The 22,975-nt window shown below is 30.9% G+C and overlaps 2 long non-coding RNA genes across 2 annotated transcripts; both read left to right on the forward strand.

Moving 5' to 3' along the window:
• Positions 1-3,531: 3,531 nt before the first annotated feature.
• LOC143075761 (uncharacterized) lies at positions 3,532-5,471 on the forward strand. Its single transcript, XR_012978406.1, has 3 exons — positions 3,532-3,674; positions 4,604-4,656; positions 5,350-5,471. It is a non-coding gene; the product is annotated as an uncharacterized LOC143075761 (long non-coding RNA).
• A 1,797-nt stretch (positions 5,472-7,268) lies between these two features.
• On the forward strand, positions 7,269-8,919 carry LOC143075762 (uncharacterized). The gene is made up of 3 exons (XR_012978407.1): positions 7,269-7,378; positions 8,349-8,439; positions 8,807-8,919. It is a non-coding gene; the product is annotated as an uncharacterized LOC143075762 (long non-coding RNA).
• The last annotated feature ends 14,056 nt before the right edge of the window (positions 8,920-22,975 follow it).

Genomic DNA, 22,975 nt, shown 5'->3' on the forward strand with positions numbered 1-22,975 from the left:
TTATGTTATAACTACAATCCCCTTCCCTTTTGACGAATGAGACGTATCTTATTAGACCACTTACATTAACCAGGTTTGTGATAACATGAGCAACACGACGGGTGCCAAATGTGGAGCTGGATCTGCTTAAACTCCCGGAGCACCTGAGATCCCCCAGTTTTTGGTAAAGTACGTGTTGCTAAGTATTTAGTTTTCTATGATGTGTCTGTGTACTGTGATTTGTCAGTTTGTCTTTGTCTTTTTCTATATTAGCCATGGCGTTGTCAGTTTATTTTCCATCTATGAGTTTGATTGTCCCTCTGGTATCTTTCGGTCCGCTTCTACATATGTGACATCTTATAATATTTGTTTTAATTTATAGATAAAATAGAAAAAGGTTCTAGAGTAGTTAAAAAGACACAGACAACTCGAGAAGAAGTACCTTTCGGTACAATAGTCAACATAAACCAATCCACGAAAAAAGTTCAAGTTAAATGGGACAAGACTGAAGAAAAAGTTAACCCGCTTGACCTTCGCTTATATGACAATGCGCCATCGGGTAATGAATAGTTATACTGTTTAACGTATTTTAAAATGTGAACTATATACATTAGATTTTATAAACCGTTTTATAAAGCGTTGTGTTCAACATATCTGGAAGATATATCCTTTTGTGGCAGGTCAGATAAAGATAAAAAAGAAAGATTCCAGGGGAATTAAAATTGATCAGTCAAAGGAAAGCAGCAAACACCATAAACTTTAAAAAAGAACAAATGCAAGGTGAATTTTATCAACATTTTACACCCCCGAACCTTTTAAAAAATAATCTTTGCTCCTTGTTATATTTTGCTGTCTATATACTGATTTTGTGTCGTAGGTGGATGACACATATTCTTTATTTTCTTTTATATCATTCTTATTTGACAAAAAAAAAAAAAAAAAAAAAAAAACACAGACAAAGGGATATCTTGTGTAATAATATGATGTGTATGAAGTTAAAAACCAGCAAATTTTGCAAAATAAACGCAATACTTGTGTTAAAAGGTTCTCTCTAGTTTATCTTCATAATATATGCCTATTGGATAATGTATATATTTCTTTAATTTAATTAACTGTTTGTTTCAGGAGTGAAGCATATTAACGTAACATGTGATGAATGTTATGCGTATTCTCTGCGTGGCATACGATGGAAATGTCTTCGCTGTGACAGCTACGACCTTTGTTCAGTCTGCTATATGGCTGATGAACACAATGTCAGTCACATTTTCAGTCGCATTCAAAGTGAGGATTCGAAAGGGTAATGCTTTGCTTTTGTTGGCATACATTTTGTGTCACCCAAACGTACTTAAGTAATTCAAGACTTCTGAACGCATTTAATATAATTTTAATAGTTATTAAAGGTACCGGGCTTATTAATGCCTCATAAACCAAGAGCACAGAGTTGACAAACTCAATAGTCTAGTTAAAGTTAAATATACTATTTTCGAAAAGAAGCATACTGTTAAAAAGATTTTTTTGTCGAGTTATCCGCTGTATGTAACTGCAAAAGTATATGCATATTTTTTATTTACTTTATCAACCTTCTTTTAGAGAAGAATCTCCTGACACTTTCTAGAAAACTAAGGTCACTCTAAATTGTTGTATAACTTGAGATCATTAGTTTCCCGTTTAAAGTGTTTTGTAGACATTTGTTTGTTTTGTTTATGAATTAATACTACAAAATCATGAAGACATAAGCGAATTTCATAAGAATTTTATTTTCTTTGCGTTTCAGTAAAGAAATGACAGCACGGATGGATGTAAAATTGACAGGCTATGCATTTGCATGGGGTATTCAAGAGAATGCAGAAGTGTCGCTTCGGAAAGATAACAGAAAAAGAGGTAACACAGTTACGGAATGATTGCCAGGTTTTGTTTTTGAATTCGATCTTTATTTCTCTTGTGTATTTTTTTTTAGAAAATGATTTAATTCTATAAAAGGTAAAATACCAAAAAAAAGGAAAATTCAAAATATTAAATCAGTCATGTGTGAAAAATCTTTACGATGTCGCAATTCTAACAATGATTCATCTATAATAATTTTCGTATCATAGAACTTTTATGAATTTGATAATGCATGATCACTCTAGGTTTCAGTATATATGGTGTTGCTATTATACCCCTATTTGTGACAGTTATGCCTATTTTGTCTGTTTGTTTTGTTCACACATCGTTGTCGATAAAAAGAAATTTGATACGACTTTCATACAAGTGAGAGGTTTTTATCTAGCTTTAAAACAGTTTAATACTTGGAATGCCCTTCACTGGTGTACTTGTTTGGATTTCTATTTATTTTTATATGAGCGTTACTGATTAGTGTAATGTAGACGGAACGCGCGTCTTGTGTATTAAATTAAGCCTGGTGCTTTTGATAATCAATAAATCCACCATTTTCTACATAGGAAAATGCCCGTACAAATTCGTGAATATGACAGTTGTTATCCCTTCGTTTGATGTAATTGGCAGTTTGATTTTGTCAATTGATTGGGGACTTTCCGTTTTGAATTATCCTCGCATTTTTTTTTGGTGATTTTACTTTTTGGATATTAAATTGTTTTACAAAGATACGTGTAGTATGAATGAACACAGAAGGTGATTATTATAAATCAAAAACTTGCAGTATTTTTGTGCAGTCGATTGTCATTTGATTACTTTAATATAAAAAAAAGAAGATGTGGTATGATAGCCAATGACACAACTGTCCACAAGAGACCAACATGACACAAAAATTAACGACTATAGGTCATTGTAAGACCTTCAACAATGAGCAAAGCCCATACCGCATAGTCAGCTATAAAAGGCCCAGAAGTGACAATATAAAATAATTCAAACGAGAAAACTAACGGCCTTATTTATTTAAAAAAATAAACGAAAAACAAATATGTAAGACATAAACAAACGACATTTGTATGTATAGATTACAATTGATTACTTAATCAAATGTTTAATTTTGTTTCCTTAAAAACTGCCAATAACTTGCTAAAACATGTATAATATAAAACAAAATAATAAAAAAAAGTTCACCACCGTTCTTATAAGTTTGTTGGTATTTGTTCCCTCTAGAATACCATTTTGAATTGCAATTGTGTGCATTAACGTATAACAAAAATGTCGAAATCGAAGATATATCCGAAAAGGGAAAGCTTTTGTAAGAAATATGAACTTGGAAGTTCGATTGTTTTCCATTTTATATTCTTTTTACATTTTTCGTCCTATTCAAATTAAGCAGTAATATTTCACAACTATAAAGAGATAAATATGCTTTTTTCTTCGATTTTCAGTTGAATGCAAAATTTTCCCGTTAATCAAATCAGATTGACTGTTCTTTCACCTTAACATGCTATAAAAGTTTAATTTAGGTAAATTATGTATAACATGAGGCGTTGTTGATTTAACCATTCGATATTATATTTTGATGATAAAATTTTCACTGCATTTCTTGATGTAAAAAAACAAAGCACCATTCTCGTTTTACTGTTAATATTACCTAAATGATGTTTCAATTCTAGGCGTAGTACTAGCAATGCAAGATGACGAAATTCAAGTGCAATGGTCAGCCAATCACAAAACAAGTAAACACAATATACTGGAACTACAATGCGAGAGCACAGTAGCACGGCAATTTTATCCTGAACATCTCCCGATACTTGGAAAAGGTAACCATAATTTACCAATCAAACAATGTACTTAGAATACAAAGTTATGACTATACTAAAATAAATTAACAATGAATCCTCAAAACATAACACTATGGACCTACACCAGACTATTGATAGAAATTGTATGTATAACCGCTAAAATTGAAGGAAAAGTTGGAAATACCATTAAAGAATAAGTTACATCTTAATATTTGACATTAAACATATGATTCCTTTTGAAAGTCCCATCGAAAAGTAAGTTCTCGCATCTGTATTATGTTAAAAAAAAATTCCCGGTCAAATTTATGAAAGACCAATAGAGATTAATAGACATTGGTATTTTATATCATACTACTATATAAAGATTTGTTGCGCGATTCTTATAAAAGTAAATGAGATAATTATATACTTGATATATGAATAACAGAAAATAATACCGTATTGCCAAACCTTTCAACAACAGTTTAAATACTTCTCTGCATGCAATGGTTCAACTTGTATATGCTTAAGTTCTTGTTCAGTATTGTCCGACCTCATGCCAAATTCTAAAATTAAAATCAGTAAAAGAGAAGTAGGAAAACAGGGAATATTAAATTTTGTCCTTTTTCTCCCCATTAATCTGAGTGTTAACCATTGAAGGAAAAATTCTGTCAGAAGGTACAGAAATGTGACGGTAGTAAAATAGCACAATTAGTTGACGCAAAGAGCAAAAGGGTCTTCGAACAAGCATATTTATCAAGATGTATCTTATTGGACTCGATTTGAGTCGAATACATATATAGGTATTCGAAACATATTTAACCTTTAAGTGTTCAAAACGCTCATCAACGATCGATAAACTCTCATACAATAAAGTGTGGCGTGACTGACCGTACCATAATATACTTGACTATCAAATATGTACTTTGATAGCTTTTAAATACATTTGATTATGATTATTTAAATAGATACTCTAGGCCACCTTGACGTTGATTTCAGCCACAACAATACAAAACAAAAGGTAATTGATATTTGTATGTTCACTGTAAGCTTTTTGATTAAAAGAAAAAAAATATACAATTTCATACATATATTGACTATCCCTCTGGTATCTTTCGTCCCTATTTTTTAACGATATAAACAGAAATCCCCTCCCCCACAAAAAAAAAAAAATTGTCTGTTCGTGGTCCGTATCCGCACTGGATATAAGTCGCTATGAATATAAAAAAGAAGATGTGGTATGATTACCAATGAGACAACTCTCCACAAGAGTTCAACTATTTTTTGCCTTGGTAGTTTCAATTCAGTCACTATGGAACTGTTTTAAATACATCTATAGCTTACTGCATCTTGGATTAATCAATTTTGTGAGTTTTACTTTTTCAAATGGAGTACATAATTAGGAAAGTGACATTTTAGAATAGCCTCTTCATGCTCTTAGCTAACGAAGGTATGTACCAACTTAGAAAACGGCTCTATTATATATTATTCGAAAGTCAATTAGTTAAATAGACGATTGCTGTTCACAAAAAATCTATTAAACTAAAAGTTACAAATGTCGAAGTTAGTTCAAAATAATGGAATATCCGTTTCAGATGATAGCGGATATGTTCTTAATGTCGTTACTACAATCCCTCCTCCTTTTCACGAATGTGACTTACATTATTAGAGGTGATTTTAAACGTTTAATTAAGATACAAATTAAATTTTATAGATTCAGGTGAACATTCGGTATAATATCGATAAGGAACAGAAACAATCATATAAACCTGTGCTGTACCTCATTTTTGCAAATAAACAAAACACAGATTACAAAGACGACAGATGTCAACTGATAGATGACGTCTTTGAATATTCAAGTAGGTATTTTTAAATCTCTTACATAATATAAAGTTGCAATATGCATACAGGTATTTTGTGTCTATAACTCTTATTTCTGCTCTATGTCATGCAAGACGTTTTACAAGAATTCATGTTCTTGTATCTAGACTATACTCATGTTTTCTTAATATGATTCCGTTTTCTTTAACATTAACGAAAGAGAAACGACAGATACTAAATTGACATCCAAAGTCGAAAACAAACTTACAATGTCATAGCTAAAAAAGAATGAAAAATGACAAAAAGGTCACACAACAATAAAACAAATGCAGCACAGAGTTATAAAAACTGAGCAATAATTAAAATAACAATAGTACCGAACTCAGAAGAAAAATTCCAACTGGAAAGTCCGTTATCAAAAGGCAAAATCAAAGGCTCAAACACATCATACGAATGGATAATAACTGTCACATTTCTGACTTGGTACAGATATTATGTTATGTAGAAACAGACACCAACCCGTACTAAATAATAAAGCAACGCCATAATTATAATAACTGTTTGGAGCTTTAGTAAGTCATTATATGTTTAACATTTTACATTAACGATAATTAGTCTGATATAATAATTTGTTCACAACTCCAATTTTTTGAGACTGATTCAAATTTGATAAAAAAAGACATACTATTAAAAAAAAAAACACTTAACAAAATTCACTATATTGTTTCAGGCTTTAAAATGCACATATTTATTTTAATATAATCAAAATTGAGGAATGTGTCTCAATTCATTTTCGCGCTCTGGCTTTAATTTGTACTTTTTGTTGTTTTTAACAACTCTCAAATAACTCGTCAGGGAACTTTTACATATTTTGACCTCAATAAACACAGAATTATAAAAGGTTATGGTTGAAATGCGCACGTATTGCAATTAAATCAATAAAACGAATTGGAAAGAACTTGACTTGATTTAAGAAAATGAGCATACATACTTGTTTATATCGTTTCGATATATGATATCTTCTCACTGAATCCATTGCTCAGACTGTTGATTTTGTTACAAAAAGATTATCGACTCAAGATGAACTTGTTTTCTAACATGAAATATAGACTTCTCTACTGTACAATACTCCAAAAGTTTAACTCTATTATAAATATGAAGTAAAACCCTGTTCCAAGAGTAAAATGACAAAACTGTAATACTAGTAGACATAAAAGAGGAGCGAAAGATACCAGAGGAACAGTCAGACTCATAAATCGAAAATAAACTGACAACGCCATGGCTAAAATGAAAAAGACAAACAGACATATAACAGTACACAGGAAACAACGTAGGGAAACTAAAGACTGAGCAACACGAACCTGGGGGTGATATAAGGTGCTCCGGAAGGGTAAGCAGATTCTGCTCTACATGTGGCACCCGTCGTGTTGCTCATGTTCATACAAACCCGGTAAAAGATAAATGAAAACATTTTGTTCCCAATGTCAGCTTTGAACTCAGATTGTTTGTTAATATAAATGTTTGATGCAGTGAACTTGAACGTTATATTATTGTCGCTCTTACATTACATTTACATACGTTATTAATTCCATCACATTTACAGATGCTCCTCAATTTCGTTACATTTACATGTTATAACGTTCCGTCACATTCACAGATATTTCTGTTTTCCTTCGACTTATAAATTTTTATAGTCCACTTTTGGACCTGACCCCTTTGTTTTTTCAAAAACGATTTTAACTATGAAAAATGAAGATACTGTTATATCAGATCAATGAAATATTTTGATACGATTCTTCGACGATCATCTTACAGAAAGGACAAAAATACCATGCCATGTCATCGAAAAGAAGGTACTGTTTCTGCAAGGTTCTTCGAGTGTTGTATGCATTCACCCTACCACTAGTGATCATACAATCAAGGTAACTGTACATATGTAGTTCATGTTTTAAATAGCAAACGAGTTGTTTTTATATACAGACTTTCTTTAAACCCGCCGGACAATGTTACTTTGCATATTTAATTCATATTCATATTTTGAAAGGAAACTTCCTCAAAATGTGTGTTCATATGCAATTGATATAACATGGTTCATTACTTACTCTAATTCGCATGGTGAACATTCCTGATCTGTCTATGCCATGTTACGAAAGGTAGAGTTTCACCATCGTCAGGAAGCATTGGTTAAATATATTTTACGTCTTAGTTGGGTTTTTTTTGCACACTTTATGAATCGATAATGGCGGTTATTCTAAACACGTGTCCATGAAAATTGGTATCACAGTTTGTTTTACTCTTTTTCTAATTAAAAATCAAAGAAACTAATGGTGAAAAACATGTTTGATAACACTCTCTGTCATCATATCACTTACGCGTTTTTATTACAAAAAGAAGATGGGTATTATTGCCAATGAGACAACTCTTCAAAAGAGACCAAAATGACACAACTATAAGTCACCGTTCGGCCTTCAACAATTAGCAAAAGCCATGCCGCTTAGTCAGCTATAAAAGGCCCTGAAATGACAATGTAAAACATTTCAAACAAGAAAACTAATGACCTTATTAATGTACAAAAAGTGAACGGAAAACAAATATGTAACACATAAAAAAACGACAACCACTGAATTATAAGCTCTTGACAGGCACATACATACAGAATGTTTGTTATACGTTGCCATGCTCAAAGTTTTAGCTGTTTGTGTGTGTGTTTTATTTCGTCTTTTTTTGCATTCTTTTCTACATTTATTGTTTTCTGTTCTGTATTGTCGAGTGCGTTTTATTTCTTATTCTCAAATTTTTAACATAATGTTTTGCCTTCCCATCAAAATGTTTTGTTTAATAGTGTTTGATATAAAAAAAATTATCTTATATGTTTGTTTTTATCAATATAAGGAATTGGTGAAGAAAGGATTTCGAATTTTCGAAAGAGGGGATACAAACACAGAAGAAACTGAAATCAAATACTTCATTAGAATGGCAGAATGTAAGTATTCCAATAGAACCAATATGGAGCAAAAGAGATCCTTTCAGCTTCCTAATTATGAACTTTCAATTTTTATGTAGCAATTTTGAGCAGCGCCTGTATTAAGATTGTATATATATTCAAGTCATTTTCCAGGGCTTCGTTTCTTATCATGATTTCTTTTTTTTCTTATTACGAAACGGTTTCAGTTTATCTAATATACAATCATGATCCCCGCACATTAGCCATACAAACTACCACTTTAGGATCAGAAACATTTCTGGCTTATTCATGCAACAATTGTGCAACAGTTTTTTAAGTTAACATTGAAAATAACTTTAAATTTTCATATGATTGTATTATAATTACAAACCCTTTTTCATTGCAGATGTGTTACATGAGAAAGTTTTACCAGTAATTATATCCTTGCGTAATGGAGGATTGAATGAAGACGTATTAGTTAGTGCTAGTAGTTTATTACTACCGATTATTCGATTGAAGGTACGAAATTCTGGCAACAACATGATTTTGGTTGATGCATTTTTCAGGAATACACGACTTTTTTAATTTATGCAAACTTCTCATCATTGCTGTATTATTGCGTAACTGATGAGTCTTATGTAGACAAAACGCGCGTCTGGCGTATTAAATTGTAATCCTGGTACCTTTGATAACGATTTACACCACTGGGACAATGCCACTGCTGGTGGACGTTTCGTCCCCCAGGGTATAACCAGCCCAATATTCAGCATATCAGTGTTGACATGAATATCAAATATATGGTCAATTTTAAAATTTCCTGTTACAATACTTTGAATTTTTCGAAAATCTAAGGATTATTTTATTCCAGGAATAGATTATGTTAGCCGTATTTGGCACAACCTTTTTGAATTTTGGGTCCCCAATGCCCTTCAACTTTCTATTTGTTTGGCTTTATAACTATATTGATCTGAGCCTCACTGAAGAGTCTTATGTAGACGAAACGCGAGTCTGGCGTATTTTAAAACTATAAACTTGATAAATATTGTACCTCTTTAAAAATGAAAAACCGAAAATTAAAAAGTGTTTCTACAATGATTTTCAATGTCACGGTCATTATTGCTTGACATCATATATCGAATGACGTCATTGTTTGGCATTTCACATCACAAACGTCGAGCGTTCGTATTTTCTGGCACATGAAATGCAACCCTGAAAAACACCTGGCAACAAGAGGGTTAAAAAAGAAATCTCTGTTTTACTGACAAATTATAACATAAGGGTTTTCGATATCAAAAACAAGTCAAAACATTTACTTTATTTTATCATCGGGACGTCACAAAGGCATCATTCGTAAATATAAGTCAACATGCAGACATCTTATATTATAGGTATTTTTCATCAAAACTTTATGGTAATATTCTATACAAAGCACACACATGCCGTCATTCACCGAAAAATCTAACCAAACCTTTAAACAGACTTATTCAGAAGGAAATAGACACGATATTGTAAGCAGATCATTAAAGATGGTGTAGTTTGGAATTAATATTGATCTTCTCATAGGTGTTTTGCATCAGAAATGAACACTTTTATTCTGAAACCAGTTCGACGTTGGTTAAGTTTTTTCCTTAATTTTATGATGGTTCGATTCTCAACCCATAACAGGAGGGATTGAGCTTGATTTTTTTTATGATGAAGGCATAATCTGTAACTCTGTCTAATTGAGGTCTGGAGCTGGCATGCACGTAACTGCTAGTAGTCCTTGTTAGTCTATAAATCATTGTTATTTTACTTAGTTCCTTCTATGACATATTAGTATTATGAATTTTGACTCGGACCTTTTTTCATGATTTTTTCTGAGATTCCACAAAATTTTGTTATACCTCGCCGTATTTTCGCACGTGTCTCAAGTAAGGAGCTTCTGGCATTGTTTAGTTTTTTATGTTTTCAGTTAGACTGGTTACCGATCGCAATATTCAGTATGAGGGAGTATGGCTAATAGCTACTACCTGGAACGTACTACCGGGAACCAGGATAGTTTTTAATCTATTTATATGTATCGGATGTTAGTGCGACTTCTTTTTTTCTAGTAGTTGTCACTTTGACACATTACCCATTTTATTCTTAATTTTAAGACAAAGTTGTAAAGTAAGAGCCTCATATGGTATCACTGATGTAAGTAAGAATTTTTGTAAGTTAGAAGCATATTTTATTAATGTTGTCATAAGGTTTAAACCTGACGATAACTCGTTTGATAATGAGACACAATTCGGGAAATTGACTTTGACAATGTTTTTTTGATATATCTTTTATCGTAGAAAAGCAGTCCAGACGTTACTGTTTTGACACTTGAAAACGGCTCCATTGAAAAAGCAACTGAGCATATGACAAATTTAAAGACTCCGTGGAATGTCAGAAAATCTGAAACTCTTATTGCAATTAAGAATGCAGAAACAACAGAAGAAATTTCGGCTATTAATGAGGTGCAAAGCAACTTGGATTTCGAAGCTCTAATATGTCACGTGGTTATTGGAGGTATGTCTTTTGCAAATTACGTATCATTTAGTAAACTTTATAAATGTATGTTTCATTTCACATGTACTTCATTTTCCTTATGAGAAATGAAGCTTTTATGTAGTTTTATGTGTTATACTTATTTTTGTATGCTTTAAAAATGAGAGCATACCCTAATTACATAAGTAACCTGGACTATAGTATTACATTCTGAAAATTCATTTTTGTTGTACCAATTCATTTTTATCTGATGATTCTCAACTGAAGATTTATCAAACGAAACACACACATTTTCCAATTAATTTGCATAAATACTATAAATTTGATCTATCAATAAAAATACCACTTAAAAAAACATCAACTTTTCAATCCCATTACAAGAAAAACGTGTGTATTCAACGAATTAAAACATAAATCTAGATGAAATGTGTTCAAGATTTTTTTATTTTAATTATTGTTCTATTACAAAATACTTCCTTATGTGATTAGATGGTCAGATTAATTTTGATCGCGAATTATTGGGTACAGCAATGTAATGAAAGCGTTACAAAATGTTACAAAATGTTATATAAATTCTTTATAACATCTGAAGATTTGTTCTTACTAATTAAGGTGGATGTCAAGTAAGCAAACTTTCAAATAAGTGTAAATTCCTAGTAGATAATAGGCCTCTTCTCAAGTAAATCCCAGGAATAGACAGTAAATCGGACTTATTCTATAACTTATATTCTTAATTTCTTTTATTGCCAAATGTTTTCTTAAATGGAAAATTTTAATCGGCAGTCTGCTTTACTGGTATATTCTTTATGCCCAACCTACGATAGTAGAGGGGCATTATGTTTTATGCTCTGTGCGTTCGTTCGTCCTTGCGTCCGTATGTTTTTCAGGTTAAAGTTTTTGGTCAAGGTAGTTTTTGATGAAGTTGAAGTCCAATCAACTTGAAACTTAGAACACATGTTCCCTATATGATATGATCTTTCTAATTTTAAAATCAAATTAAAGTATTGAACATGAAAAAAGATAGAACGAGTGGGGCATCCGTGTACTATGGACACATTCTTGTTTTTTTTTCATTTATGATCTATTCGATAATATTTTATTTTACCTCAAACAATTTTTTACCCGAAATTCGCAAGAAGTATGTATGCTTACCACTTTGAGGAAGTTATAATACATATTGAAATGTGCCAAGACAATTACTGCTGTCTTCGTCAGTAAAGATTGTTAAATCTCAATATAGAATTGTATTTTTTGTAACGATTTTTGTGCATGCTCATCAGCAATGAATCTTTTCAATCATTTATTTGAAGGTTTTTATTTCATTTCTCTATTCAACATTAATAGATTGTTCAATAAAGATCATCTTAATATTAATGTTCACAGAAGAATACCATGACATTTATTGTTATTGACGTGGTTTTTTGTCTATGCACCAGTAACAACTTTTTTTTATAATTTGTAGCTTTAAAAAGAAAATGTTTGGCATGTGCCTGTTGGATTTATTAAAAAAACAAACAAAATAAAATATTACTTAAAGTACATTTATACAGCTTGTACATGAAACATTCTGCCTTTATTATTTTTTCTAATTTTCTGCAAATACAAGGTCCAACAAGTACAGACTTTTACAAAAAAAGACAACGGATTGTGATTTTTTTATCTACAAAAAAAGGAGGTGTGGTATAATTGCCAATGAGAAAACTCTCAGCAAGAGACCAACAGATACAGAAATAGATAAATATAGGTCACCGTACATTTTTAAACATTGTGCAATTCAGATACCGCACAGTCAGCTTTTAAAGGTCATAAAATTACTAATTTAAAATAATACACACGACAAAATTAACGGCATTATTTATTTGAAAAAAATGAACATTAAACAAATCTGTGACACAACAACAAGCCACATCCACTGAATAACATGCTCCTGATTTGGTACAGACACATACAAACAGAATGAAGATAGATATTTAAAACATGTTGAATTCAAGGCAGCAGTAAGAATAATATGTCTTGCTATTGTAACAATAAAGTAATAGGTTTTTTTTCCATTGTAATACCATCTATATTGGTTGTGTCTCGTAAATACACTATCTATTGTGACATTATTTATTTCTATTGCAGTCTCAATTGAGAACAAACAAAAAGTAAACGTAAGTTTTTATTAACATGCTGATAAAACATTGGGTTTCTCCAAATAAATATATATTGGATTGGTGTACTAAATACAGAGCAAAGTGAAACAGAACAAACTCCCGGAGTGATCACGGATGCTCCGATATCCTTTATGTTAGAAATGAAAACTGGCATATAACTGAGCTCGGAAAAGTTTGTAAATGTCTCTTTTCCAACAATTATTCAATCTTAAACCGGTAGCAAACGGAATATTCTTAATACAAAACAATGTCGGCGTAAATATATATCTTTTTAAATTATGTAAACACACAATAACGCTTATCGATCACTCGATACATTTCACAATTTCTTGATATTGATTGAGTGATGATTGGTATTTTAAGCTATTCTGAGCTCTATTTGTTAATTGATGATGGTTTGTATTGTATTAGCGGCGGAAACCGGAGAGAACAAACGACCTTCGACAGGAATGTCGACTTGATATACATAGATAAGCTTCGATTATTTTGTAAATGTTTATATATATATTGACTTTTATGATGATTGCTCCTCTGTTTCAAGATAAAAACCTTTAGAAAAAGACTGTTAAAAATGGATGGTTTATGTAGTAGAGAATTGATAAGAAGTAGTGGATTCGTAAACGATAATCAACGAGCGACTTTAGTCGCGAGTTAATTATCGTTTTCGAATCCACTACTTCTTAACAATTCTCTAGCTTAACCTATTTCTAGTAAAACGACTATCTGTTTCATGATCTGACAATGAATCAACAAAATTTCATGAACATAATTTTGTATTTTCTCTTCTTTATTCTCTAATAGCTGGAAATGATTAGATCCACACGGTTCACATTTATATTTAACTTAATATAAGTTTAATTTAACTTAAATTGGTTGTTATCTCCCCTTTCAATTCCAGATTTTATATTTGTAAATAATTATTTCATTAAATGTTTAATCATTACAAATTTTGTATATTGATTAGATTTTAGTATTCATAATTTATTCAAAAAGACATATAATTAATATCGGATTTAAAAAAAAATCTTTTTTGAAAGTTAAAACAAATTAGTTACCAACATTTAAAAACCTTTAATACTTACATATATAGTATTTAGCAACCAAACGAGCAAGTCAATATTGTTAATATATTCCATTTGTTTGGATTTACTTAATAAAGATAAAAAAAAAATTGTTTGGATTTACAACATATATTCAAAATGACTAGGATTATTTAAATTCTAAATGAAGTATAAATACCACAATAACAACACCTCACAAGACTCCAGTTGATGACAAAATAAATACAATGATTGGTCTTGATTTAACAATAATATATACATATTGTGTAAACTGGTTCGCTTTCAATATGTTTAGATTATTTCAACGTTATTGCATTTGGCATCCATCGTCAATCCGTAAATAAACTAGTATTATTTTTGGTACGCATTCTGAAACCCAAGCATAATTGCGCAATTCATAGCCGTGATCGTCTAGTCGTTGGCACCGAAAGAAACAAATGTGATACTAACAGTACCATGTTCAAGTCTAGTACCGGGAATTTTTTTTTTTTTAAATTTAATGTTTTTCTCTACCAAAATATTTTTTTGAATCTTAGAGGTATTTATACTTCATTTTTCATATCAAGTTGACTATTTTGTGTCTGGTTTTACAGTCAAAGAAATAGTTTCATAGTCGTACCTTATCACAAATCATTCACATAAGAGGCAGTTAAATGTTGATGCGTATATATTTATAATCAAACAAACAAAAATTAAGTGATGGTATGATAGCATTATTATAATAATTCCAAAAGTAAGAATTTGCTATGATGAAAAAGTAATGGCCTTGTACATTAAAAGTGCTAAGTGTAATGTGTATATGGATGTTTATTTTATCAAGGAACTGTACTAATACGTAATATTTACAATTCCTTGAATGTATAGTATTTATATATTTTATTAGATATCAAAAAGACAGAAATACAGTTTATTGACATGTATTGACAAATATACGCTTTAAGAGTAATATTTAAATATTACTATATATAAGCACTCGTGGTCTAGTGGTATCATGCTTAGACTATGATAAGAACAAAATGCCTAGACTCAAGACTTTACTGACGAAAATACGCGGGTTCGAACCTTTCATCTGTCACTCGTTTTTGAGAGAATTCGTAAGTTAAAAAGCTTAAAGTTATGACATAAGTTATCTTAAGTTAATCTGGTGGTCAGTGGAATTTAAAAAAATAATCCACTGTTAAAACAATAGACTGACTTCAGAGAACAGAACTAAAAAAGCACAAATGATGTGGTCCGTGAGCTGTCACAATTGACATCTTTTTTCTTTAAAAAACTATGAAAATAACAAAGATATTATACTATTTTCATCAACACCTCTTGCAATATATGACCTTAAATAATGGAAAAAAGTAGAAGTAGACGTAAATTTGTTCGTTGGCATTAAATGAATAAAATTGAGGCTGTCGAATATCTGACAAAAAGTAAAAAACAGGAGAAGCGAATATTCTTAAGTAAAAACAATGCAAACAATTTTAGGAGACAGACAAAGAAATCTATGTAAACGTATTATCGATGTACCTTTTGAAGATTGAAAAATGGCGAATTCCAGAAGACGCCTTTAAAATATCATTTGATCATCGATCTATTGAATACATTTATGAACAGGTATTTAAAGTAAAGAAATATATTAACCTAGTTGCCTTATTTATATGATAGCGCAAGATAAATTGTACATCATTCAAGTAAATTCTAAAGAGAGCCATTAGCAAACCAATGGTTGTTATTAAGGACAATTAGTTCAATAACTTATTGATCATGAGCAGTTATAAACTGGTGCCGATTCTTATATGCTTTAGTTTTACAATAAAGAAATGAGACGTGGTATGATTGCCAATGAGACAGATATCCACATAGTTTCTAATAAAGTGGATGTTAGCAATAATAGGCAACCGTACGCTATTAAACAATGAGAAAACCCCATATCGAATAGTCGGCTATAAAATGTCCTGACATGCAAATTATGAAATAATTACTTTAATACATTTATTTGCCTATAGATATAGGAAGATGTGGTGTGAGTGCCAATGAGACAACTCTCCATCCAAATAACAATTTATAAAAGTAAACCAGTATTGCCTTCAACACGGAGCCTTGGTTAATTCACTTGTTATTGATAACAAAAACATTTCTATGATCCGTTGACTTAATTATGTACTAATTTAACGTCTTTTTGATGCAATACAGTTATCTTAAGAAGAATATTTATATATATATACATGTAAAAGTACATATAAGTAGCAACACATATTAACATACACATCTATTTGAATGTGGATATATTAGTAAAAATATCAATTTAAATACACAAAATAATAAAATTGCCTAGGAATGTAGTTACAACGTCGTACAGAAGACCAATCAATGACCATGGGCTGTTTTCAGCTCTTTGGTCGGGTTTCTGTCCCCTTGGACAGTTTTTACTATTTGCATTCTCAATTTATCACCCTCTAAGATATGTTTTATTTTTTTCTGAATATTCTGTTACTATGTATCCAATTTTAAATTTAAATTAATACACTTTGACGTCTTTTACATAACAACCATCCGTATTTAATAAAGTGTGCTATTAAACGTCTACACGAAGGGACATATAGTACTAGCCTTGGGAAAGAGTTAATTATATCCCCCGTATTAACCAATCAAAAGTGGCCTTCTAACATGAAGTTTAGTAAATCAAGATGATGACCCAGATGACTGATAGAAACTTCAATAATAGTGGTCCTTTTTTTTTTATATAAGCAATGTGTAGACACATATTGTAATTTTTGAGGTGTAGCTTATATTTATCGTTAATAAATGGGGTAATTATATATAATATATAACTGCTATAGGATTTGACTACTGCATTTGCCAGTGGATTACGGGGTGACTTGGAAGCTTTGTCAAGGTTAACTGATGTGCCAACAGATTGGAAGGAAAAAGGTAGAATATATTATATTGATAATAGTTTGAAACATTTGTAGATAATCTTAGTTACAATATATGAAAATCATAAACAAATTTATGTATTAATGCACATTAATGATAAAAGAATATAATTGGAAAGAACAAAATGTCAATTGACACTACCCCCAATTACAACATTTGCAGTTAGTTAATCCATTTTCGTTGTTTGCTTGATAAATATATGTGATACTTATATAATGATTATTTTTGAACGGTCGAGAGAAGACATACTGAAACTGGTGGCCATATAAATGTTATCGTTAATATATCCATCTATGTTTTCAAGTAAGTATGTATTCAACTTTAAACTTTATTTCAAATAAGACAATGATTTGTAATGATCTGTTCCTTACTGTATTATTCTTTATTAGTACCTTTTTACACTATTTTGTGCAATAAAATATTTATTATTTTCCAGTAAACATAAGTAGATAATGAAGAATACCAATGTGGCTTAAAGATCATACAATGTTTTAGAAAAAGTAACCATCCTCTTATCTTTCATAGAACTTTTGTGTTTTAGCTACACTGTTGTCACAACAAAAGATATTTCAGTTTACTATAATCTTCGAAAGCCTGATTTATTTTAATAGATATCAAGCAGGCAATCTGGAATTCTGATGTCATTGGACTCATATATTTAGCATTACTGCGGAAAAAGTTTTATTCCGGGGCAGCTCAGCTTATAGATACAGGATTTGTAAGTCAGTTTTTAAGTTAAATTTTCAAATATATAATTTGCTAGGCAACTTCAATGAATCAAAAGGTTGCACAAAGTTTACCTTTCACCTCCTTTTTTTTTAGAGGTATTGTTATTCTGTGTAGTATGCAACCTGTTCATATGTTAATTTATGTTATATATGCTTTTGACTTTTTTCTCATTTCAGCCTTTATCAGAAAAAATAACCACGTTTTACTAAAATTGGTGCCTTTTAAAGAGAATAATTCAAGGTTACCGTTACAGATCAACTGATTTATTCATAACATCTAGTGGTATTCTTAGATTACCATTCTTAATGTCAGCCATTTTTGTTTATGTTGTTTTATATTTGATTTAAATTGGGAGTCGTTATAACTTTACCTTTTCAATTTGCATTTGTTATTTAATCTATTCCCGTACTTTATATGAGCTGAAAGCTTTTGCTATAAATTTAACTCCAGCTAGATTCATTCGCTGGGTTCTTTGGAACGGAAATGATAAACTAATGTCAAAATGCAAAAGGAGGTATAAACGGATTATTTATGAACCTAACCCGTGATATACAGCTAGCTTTAAACGAGTTAGATTTGTAATTTTAACAACAGTGCACACTACTGTTTTCTTTTATATGTGTTATATGTATGTTCCGGACCATATGAGAATTGGGCCATTCGCGTATGGTCATGACCGTATGGCTATATACTCATATGGTCCGACTATACGCGTATGGTCGGGGTAATTAACAAGTTTGCAGTTAATACTTAACTCTTAAATAAGGTATGACCCTTCTTGTTGTCACGTCATTAAAAAATACGGTACCAAAGGTCATTTTATTATACTATAATGATAAAAAGATTAACTAAATAAAAAGAAGCAGTTTCACACATTTGATTTTACTTACTATAATAAACACATTTTATACCTAAATGTATGGAACTTCCCGATTTGTTATTACGCTAGAATTGCAACATGTCGACTTTGAAAGATATTTTCCAAAATTTCCTAAGAACTGTTATGAAATTCCCAAGACCCCAGTATCACTACACGAAGCTGCTAAGAAGGTTGACTTTTCACTCTAAAGCGCAAAGAGTAACTGCGAAACAATCTGATTAAAATATATATCTATGATATAGTTATACTACTTTACACATGTACTATTGATATTTAGTAAAACGTAGTATAACGAAATCCGAGATAAATATTTTAATTAGATTAACTGCGAAGGATCGTGCACAACCAAGACGTGCAAATGGAGACAAGATATTGTACCGTTACTACCGTGTGAAATGAATTTCACCTCACGCATGAAAAAAAAGAATACAATTAGCAATGCAAACTAACTACGGCATCATTATTTAATGTTTTTGTAGCCTTTGAATTATGAGGTTTATTGTATTATTGAAACGATTCTAATGCATATTTGAAAAAATACTTATATGGTCCAAATACTCATATGGTCTGGCTCGGTAATAACCAAACTAGTATATACAGTCCGTGTAACGTAAAAGTTAACAATACGAACGATTCCCGAACCATGTACGGACGATGACCGAACGATGTACGGACGATGACCGAACGCTGTACGAACGCAAACGAAACGCTGACCGAATGTTGTACGGACGCTGAACGAATGATAAACGAACGAAACCATGTACCATCAACCGTACCATAAACGTTACTTTAAGTGCTCTTTCAGCGTGCATCGTATGAATGTTCGTAGATCGTATATGGTTTAGCGTACATCGTATGGTTTAGCGTACATCGTATGGTTTAGCGTTCATCGTAATTGTTTTGCCTAAATCGTATATGGTTTGCGTACATCGTATGGTTTTGCGTACATCGTTTCGTTTAGAGTATATCGTATCGTTTTAGCGTTCATCGTATTATTCGGCGTACTAGTCGGTTTGTGGTTGGTCTAACGTACATGGTTCATGTAGGATTAAAAATTCCGAAAGAATTAATCGTGTGGTTCGTGTTAGGATATGCATTTTTTGAAGGTTATCACGGACATTTATTTAAACATTAAATTTTGTCAATTTATTTATTTGTTTGCAATTATTCAAGAATCATAATTTAACTGACACTTGATTTGACATGAAAATACTTATTGTGTGTATACAACCATCCAGGTGATTTTTTTATTAAAGATTATAAGAAATTATGTTTCTTTTTATGTCAGGTTTCTAACGCTTACTTTCGTATATATATGCATGTATTGACACGTGATATTAGCTCCAGGAACACGTGTGTGGTCTCTTTTTTTCGAGGTTTAATTTCAGAATTTGCCTTTTCTCTCGCCAACTGCGAACTGGTCAAGTTCGAGTATAATGTTGACTCATTATTTTATACGTTTTTATCATTTGTACTATATAGGTATATCATTTATATTAATATACATTGTCACCTCCAATTGCAATGAAACGGGATTATTATCATTTAAATAATTATTAAATAATAAATATGATTCTACATTGGTTATATGTTCTATATATACGTTTTATTTTTGTATTATATAATTTTATTTTATTTTTGTATTCTATTATTTTTTTTTTTATTCCAGTTCATTTTGTATATTCGATATAAGTTATTCACTTTACTTATATATTAGATTTCTATTATTTGTATCTCATGGTATATGTAGATTGTATACGTTGTAGCTAGTCTTTTTACAGACTAAAGAAACTCACCAAGTAGATCAGCACCTTTGGTTAATTATTCATATATATAATGAAAAGACTTATTGTCTTTATTCACGTGATCTAATCTATCATAAATCTACACGAGATCTAATAGAGATAGTAGAATTATCAGTGCTATACTATGGTATTCAACAGCAGATTGTCGTGTATGTTTTAACACCTATTGGATAATATACAAATGTCTCCATGTTTAACAATTGAAGAGGTTTGTGTAGATACCATATCGGGTCTATACATGAATATAACAGGAACCATTCGGTTTTCCTTGTACGTGATCTCTTGAAATAAAACGGCATCACGTCTTTTTACATCTGTTTCACAGTATAATGATTGTATACTAAAGCCTCCCGGGTTTGGGTATGTGAATCAATGCCTTTGGCTTAATGATTAATTATAATGTTGCCAATATTCTTATTGTTTTTTAAACCACTATCTGGTTTGGATTTAGATAGTTTTTTTATTTATTTTTTTGGCAATCGGATCTTTCCGAATTATATGCCAAAATTTTGTTAATACCGTGTTAGGATATTCAAAAATATTTCAGTCATTTGTTTTCTAATCTTTGCAAGTTGCTATATGCATCTATGCTAACTTAGTTTAACTGTTTCGTTAGGGTGAAATGTGCAAGACTTGTATAATTTAGACCGTATATGTACAATTTTGACATAAGAACATGTTGCTATTGTTTCTAGGAATTCTCGTACCTTCAGAAGGGACGAAAACAATGTACTATTTCAAATAGTTGTTCACTTTGTTCACCTTCTTCATTAAATTTATTAAATCCATCAATTCTCATTCTTAAGTGGAATTTAATATTATTTTTATAGCATATTTCTCTGTTTTATGTGTATAATTATGGTCAAATATAGCAGTATCAGATATTTCCAGGGAGGCAACTCTGCCCATTGAAACGTCACCGATCTGTTGCTAGTATAGTAGTATATTAACTTTCGTTGTTCATTGACAATAATATTTATTTCTTATTAGTTTCTATGTAACCTTAAACGGATTGACATACTAAATATTATCGATATTAGTTGCTTAACGTCCTGTTGCCAATATTTCATGTATATTTAGGACTATGATATAGTAATGACAAGGTTGTTTGTTAGTATAATAGTATAACTTCCATGCATAGTTCATTGACAATCATAATTGTTTTAGTCAGTTTCCATGCTACCTATATATATATATGAGAATAATGATGTTTGCTTTATCTTACATCATGTACAAATCGGTCGATTAATGTTGTCCCTCAAACCAACAAGTCTAAAATTTCAATTAATCTACGTATTTGCTTCGAATGTTAACAGAAAGTCACAGGACAAAAAGTCTCAGACAAAAAGTCACGGACAAAAAGTCACAGGACAAAAAGTCACAATTCATTTTTTCTGATTATTTTCTTTGAATAAAAACCGCTTATTTCTACAAAATATTTTTTTTCTGGAACTATTGTATATAAACTAACTTTATAAACAAAAATGTTCAAAAAAATATATCAAAGATGATCAAATAATTGTTAAAAAACAAAGTGTCAAAGTGGCTTGGCACTTAAATGGCTTCATGGTACCACGAAATCTTTCTTTTACATGATTAAAATAAACTAAATCTTTCTTTTACATGATTAAAATAAACTAAATCTTCATTTTTCAAATATAATGACACATTTCCTAAATTTTAATACGAATATATGTATCAAAAAGTAAATATTTCAAGATATTTCTCTTATATATTCAAACAATTGTCAACAGTGTATTTGTGACTTTTTGTCCTGTGACTTCTTGTCTACCAAATTTCTGACTTTATGTCTTGTGACTTTTTGTCCTGTGACTTTCTGTCCGTTTACCTTTGCTTTGAGGCCAGAAAATTGTCGTTTCAATGTAAGAAAGAATCCTGGAAATGCTCAGAATGCACGATTTTGCGTAATTTTTTCAGTGCTTCTATGTGCCTTGAGCGGCCCAAGACCCCTCGCCGAATTTTTTTTTGGCCTCGCTACACTCAGCGAATATACTTTGCCTCACTTTTAAGAGAGGCTAGCTACGGTCCGGCAGGTTTTAGCAACTACCAGACATAGTTCCTCATTTCTGCATAAAAACATAACGTGTTCGTCATTAGAAAAGTTATAAAATTTATCATTATGTTTAACTGCATCATTTACAATATATTTCGAAGGTGTGCATATAAAGGACATAAAGTAATTACGTGTTTTTCCTCTTCAATTTCACATTTACACATTTAAAACAAGATTTTTAAGTTCATATAAACTTCTGAAATTAAAAAAAAAAATACAACAGAAACAAAGGCCAGAGGCTCCTGACTCAGTGCGACAAGCGCAAAAATGCGGCACGTTAAACCTTCCCCTTATACCACTATATATATATATCCTGTATGCGGTGATAAAAAAGAGACATTTTTGATAATCTAACAAATATTTCATGACACAAATATTCCAAATTAAAGTTCTTTAAATTTAAAAAAAAACAATATAATCGATAAAAA

Source organism: Mytilus galloprovincialis, chromosome 5 (genome assembly GCF_965363235.1).
Source record: "Mytilus galloprovincialis chromosome 5, xbMytGall1.hap1.1, whole genome shotgun sequence".
NCBI classification, from domain to species: Eukaryota; Metazoa; Mollusca; class Bivalvia; order Mytilida; family Mytilidae; genus Mytilus; species Mytilus galloprovincialis.